Consider the following 6,233-nt stretch of genomic DNA (forward strand, 5'->3'; position numbering starts at 1 on the left):
ATTTACTCCCTCGCCTACGAATCCTCACAAGGCACCCCGACCTTTGCCCCCTGTATCTTCGTCTTTTCTTCTAGCGAATGACAGGGATTTGGGCCTGGTCTCCAGGAAGCAGTATATCCTCCGCGTCGGACTCATTAAAGAAAAACCTTTGTCTAGTTCAAGGTGAGTAATCGCTGTTCTGATGTCCAGAAGCTCTTTTCAGTCATAAGAGATGGTAGCTGCAACTTTATGTACAAAATAAGTTACAAACAATGCGAAAAAACTACAAAATAGCACAGTTGGTTAGGAGCCCGTAAAACGGCAGCCATCCCCTCCGGCTCCATTATTATTAATTTAATTGAAATGACGTGGAAACAATGTTGATTCAACCAATGCCCTCTCTCTGCCGGCCTCTCAGAGGCCTGGGCCTCATGTCCCACCTACTAGCCCTCTTACTATCCCCTAATGAGCTCAAGTGTTTGGGAATTGGATCTCCTTGTTTCTCTGTCTTCCAGTCCAATCCAAGGTTTTCCTCATAGTCGGTCCACCATCCGTCTCCCATGCCTCTGTCTGTGAGAGTATTGGTTTTCTGGTGAGGACTCCTGAGGCCTCCCTAAGCCAGGTCTCTGTTGATCAGCTCCTCATCCTACACAGGCGCTGTGGTTGTGGTCCAGGCTGGGACTGCTGTCTCTCTCCTTGCTCCGGGGGAAGGGGGCTTGGTTGGAGGATCTCCCTGAGGTCAAGGCTCTCTCCTGTCATCCGTTCCCAAAATATGTCCTCTTGTGTTGGCCTGTTCAGTAGATACAGTCTCTGTATCCCTTTGCTGCTAGGTGCTCCAACTACAGAGGCCAAGAGAGCAAGACAATAATACAAGTACACCATTTATCTATGGATTGTATGCGTCAGTTAGAAAATGTTCAAGTTGGTGGTACAAAATGTATCCAGTCTCACAATTATCTATTTTATTTTTACCCCGTTTTCTCCCCAATTGGTAGTTACAGTCTTGTCCCATCAACTCCCGTACGGACTCAGGAGAGGCAAAGGTCGAGAGCCATGCGTCCTCCGAAACACGACCCTGCCAAGCCTCACTGCTCGCTTAACCCGGAAGCCAGCCGCACCAATGTGTCAGAGGAAACACCGTCCAGCTGGTGACCGAAGTCAGCTTGCAGGCGCCCTGCCCACCACAAGGAGTCACTATAGCGAGATCGGACAAGGAAATCCCGGCCGGCCAAACCCTCCCCTAACCTGGACGATGCTGGGCCAATTGTGCACCGCCTCATGGGTCTCCCGGTCACGGCCAGCTGTGACCAAGCCTGGGATCGAACCCGGTTCTCTAGTGATTCCTCAAGCAAAGCAGTGCCTTAGACCGCTGCGCCACTCGGGAGGCCAGTCTCACAATTATCTGTATAGATGGTCCTCTCGTGCACCCGCTGCTCTCGGACTCGTCTCTGGTGGGCTCTCCGTCTCTGCTGGGCCTGTTGACTGAGGGCCATCTGTGCCTCCAGGAGTCCTCCCTACCCAACACAACCCAACCCACACAGCCAGAGAGACCACACCATTCATGGGTCACCAACAAATATAATATAGTCACATGCCACGTTATACACATAATGCACCAATGATATGCTACAGAAAATTCACCAGAAATATGCTACAGAAAAAACATGGATCTCTTGATCATGCCCTATGCAATGAAACATGAACATTTACAAAATATGTTCTGTCTGTCAGTTTGTGAGGGAGTGTATGTGCGCATACATGCTTGTGTGTGTTTGCCTGGTCGTGGGGTTTTTCCTGTTCCCTGTACCCTCTTGCATGGACTCACTCTGTGTGCAATAATAGTGTTTAACATGATTTTTGATTGACTACCTAATCTCTGTACCCCCACACATACAATTATCTATAAGGTCCCCCCACTTTCCATTCCACCAGCGCTGTAATCAGGCCCACTGGAACAAGAGGGGCCTGGGCTCGCAGCTCACCAGCGCGCGCTCTCTCTCTCTCTCTCTCTCTCTCTCTCTCTCTCTCTCTCTCTCTCTCTCTCTCTCTCTCTCTCTCTCTCTCTCTCTCTCTCTCTCTCTCTCTCTCAGACCCACTCACAGACCAAGCACAGCGCTATCTTGCTGGAGACACTATGCACTTACGCACGTACATTTCCTCTCATAACAACTGAGTAACATAGGCATGTTAATCCATTACAGTATCTATCTGCACCTGCGGCTGGCGGCCGGTGCCACCGTGTGCCCGCTGGCTGGGTGTAGAAAAGTGGAGGACACCCCCATCTCTCCAGTCCCTGCCCTGTGACAATAGAGAGAGAACAAACCAAACCGAAGCATAAGGTAATTTAAACAGCTTCAAAATTGACAAAGGCTTTGTATCCATGCAAACACACAGGTATACACACACAGAGACAAAATGACACTATGATGTTTTTGTGTTGTTGTTTTTTTACCATGGCCATGTGATTGGCAGTAACCTTGAGGCCTGCACTAAGAGGGGTCAGTGGTTGTAACGCTTGAAGAGAGAGAATGATGGGAGGTCTGCATGGGTACTAGGGGTGTAACGATTCGTTTTAACAACGATTCGATTTGTATCACGATTTGTGGTTGTCGATACGATTCAAGGACGATATTGGTTCATTTAGAACGATACGATCCGAAACGATTCAGTGACTTGAAATCGATTCAGTAACCTTTTAGCCAAAAATTCAACCAGTGTGACTGAAATAAATACCTGGATACTGGACAGTGCAGGTGAAGTTTCCTAGATTCCTGTTTCTTGTAAGGACTGCAATGGTGGCTTGATAATTTCTCGCTCGTCGGCTTCTCCTCGGTCGTCCGCCATGCTATGTTTTGTTGTCTTTGCGCCTTTGCGCTGCTGTTGGCGCGATGACGTCACGGATAGGCAGACTGAATCGAGTAATGTTTAAAGCCTTTATCATTAAAAGTGCTAAGAAAAAACATCCATATAAAGTCTGACGTGCTTAAATCCAATGGGTTATTTCCTAGTATCGATACAATCGATTTATTACATTTTAAAACGATGTTAGATCGATATATGTTGTCCAAAAGGCCAACTCGCCGAGCACAGATCGATGTAGTTGGATCATAGGAATATAAATCGATACATCGATGTAGTAGATGGATCGTTACACCCCTAATGGGTACACATACATCACAACCACAGTCAAAGCAATGATACAGCCACTCCTCCCCAATATAGAGTCCTAGACACTATACTGAAATACAATTTATCTCACATAGAGATAGGAAAGTAACAAAGTAGAAATATAGGAACAGTTGAACAAGAATGCTAGTAACAGTTTGCAGTACAATTTTAGTGAAAGCTATACTGTTCTGACCTGTAGTCTTCGTGGTAAATGAGAATGAATGATGCTTGGACCCCAAATGTTGATTTGACTCTGTGGGAGGCTGCTTGATACATATGATGATTCTTACACACACGCACATGCACAGATAGACACACAATACAGTTAAGCCTTCATGAGGATGACAACCAAGTTTTGAATAGTGTTCTGTTTGTATACCAACCTGTAGATAGTGGTGGGAATGTTGCAGGGTTTTCCAGTTTCAGTGGCGGCAGCTGGGTAGTCCTCCTATGTCCCTGGGGCCCATGTTGTTGCTCCAGTGGCGTTGGTGTGGCAGGGATGGTCCAATGTGAAGTGGGATGACTGGCCTGCTGGCCCTGGTCTCCCTCTGACTGATTGTGACACGGGGCCACCTGACTGAGCCTGGGCCTGGAGCCAGTAGAGCCCATAGTCCACCACTAGTCCTCTGCTATGGCCATCAGGCTTCTATGCTAGGCTTTTGCTTTTAGCGAAAGTCTGTTGCTCAGTCAAGCAATCACACTCCAATTTGGGTTGGTTAGTATTTTTGCATCCGGACGGTCTAAATTACCTTTAGTGTTGAAATCAGAGGAACTTGTCTCATCTCACTTGTTTTGGAGTTCTCCGCTCAGGTTCTCTCAGTCGCTTGGCTGTATGTGGTGTCCAATGCTCCCCCACGGCTGCTATGGCTCTTGATATACTGTAGTTGACTTTTCTTTGTTGATAAATTAGCATAGCCCTTTGGTATGACACCATGAGTTACATAATAACTTCCTTTGTTAGTTGTGGTGGCATACATTTCAGCTATCCATTTGTCATCTTATCTATAGCTATCAATCAAAGTGGGCTTCAAATCCTCCCACTGGCAACATGAGCGTTTCCCCCCTGAAACCCTCTCTCTGTATGTTGCATATGTACAAGTGCAGTAACCAGTTTTAGTTGTGGTTAACATGGAAGGTGTGTGCACCCTCCCTGTCTTTATACCTTTTCATTATAATGAGCTGTGTTTCTATGGCAACTCTCCCTACAGGTTACTTTGTAACTCCAAGTTAATGCTTGAAAGACCCTGTTCTGTTTCGAGCCCCATACCTCCTCCCCTCCCTGTTCTGAACTGCCCAGGCATGGGTAGAGAATCAGAGACAGAGCTGCCTCAACAACATATACTCTACTTTCCCAGGACTCAGTTTTCCACAAGGAAGTAATTCACAGCAGGAAATAAGGGTAAAAGTTGGAGCATGACTTTTCAATGCTGATGAGGAAGTTCAGACTACCTGCATAACATGGAGTAGTTGCCTTCTCTCCTGCCTCAGTATGTGGATATGTAACTATATCATCAGTGATGAGGGGTTTAAACCCCTCCCTACATTCCTCCTACTCCCCTTTTCTCGCTCATTTGGTTTAATGAGGCAGCAGCCACAACAGTCTGTGTCTGTGAATCTGTCACTTCAGCAAATGCTTCATTAGAGGGCACATCTCACTGACAGCACACCAGCCATCACAGCACTGACTGGGAATTGAGCTCTGTGTCTCACAGCCTCAGAGGAGAACAGCTCCAACAAACACACTCCACTTCGTCTCCAGGAATAAAGCAATTAATGTGCCCTGAAATGAATTTAAGATTAAGTTGTTCCATCTTTCATATTGGTTTCATTTTATTTTATATCATGCTGAAAGGCTGTTTTGCCTGCTAGCTGAGGCGCCCTGCTGCTGGTTTTTACTGCTGCTCTGTCACTGTCTGGCTGTGGAGGAGCTGTGAGATGCTAACTGCACATGAATCAGTGCTTGGTTGCTGCTGGGCCATAAAAGCCTTTATACCTGGTTGTGACAGCGGGCATTAGGTGTGGTTCACAGCCTTCTAAAGCTCATTATAAAAAGTACTGATATAGTTGATCTAAAGAAGGCAGTACATTCTCAGGCCTGTGTGAGCAGTTCTAATGAGCAGTTAGTTATACATATAAACATGAACCTGCTGTCTGTGTGCCAAGTGTGTGGTCCATGCAGAGGTGATGTAATAGGAGGATCTGAAGGCCCTGGCTGTATGGAGAGAGAGACCTCAGAAGCTCTGCCAGGAGCCCCTGTCCAATGTGGACCAGATCCACTTCTATGGCTATTGATAACTGAAATATCGATTTATAGCCATCTCAATCATTTTCATGTTTTGAACATAGCATGTGTTTATGTGTTTAAAGGTAGTGAATGTGTTTATAAGATAATCTGATCTGATAGGCACCAATAACAAGAAGCGATTGGTCTTTTTTTGTATTTTATTAAAAAAAGAAAAGGAGCCTGTACATTAAGCATATACAGTGCCTTCAGAAAGTATTCATACCCCTTGAATTATTCCACATTTTGCTGTGTTACGGCCTGAATTCAAAATTGATTAAATACATTTTTCTCTCACCCATCTACACACAACACCCCATAATGACAACGTGAAAACATGTTTTTAGACATTTTTGCAAATGTATTGAAAATTAAATACAGAAATATCTAATTTACAGAAGTATTCACACCCCTGAGTCAATACTTTGTAGAAGCACCTTTGGCAGCGATTACAGCTGTGACACTTTCTGGGTAAGTCTCTAAGAGCTTTCCACACCCATAATTATTTTCGAAATTCTTCAAGCTCTGTCAAATTGGTTATTGGTCATTGCTCGACAACCATTTTCATGTCTTGTCATAGATTTTCAAGTAGATTTAAGTGAAAACTGTAACTTGGCCACTCAAGAACATTAACTGTCTTCTTGGTAAGAAACTCCAGTGTATATTTGGCCTTGTGTTTTAGGTTATTGTCCTGCTGAAAAGGTGAATTCATCTCCCAGTGTCTGGTGGAAAGCAGACTGATCCAGGTTTTCCTCTAGGATTTTCCTGTGCTTAGCTCCATTCCATTTATTTGTTATCCTGGAAA

The sequence above is a fragment of the Coregonus clupeaformis genome, chromosome 25 (assembly GCF_020615455.1).
Source record: "Coregonus clupeaformis isolate EN_2021a chromosome 25, ASM2061545v1, whole genome shotgun sequence".
In the NCBI taxonomy this organism is placed as follows: Eukaryota; Metazoa; Chordata; class Actinopteri; order Salmoniformes; family Salmonidae; genus Coregonus; species Coregonus clupeaformis.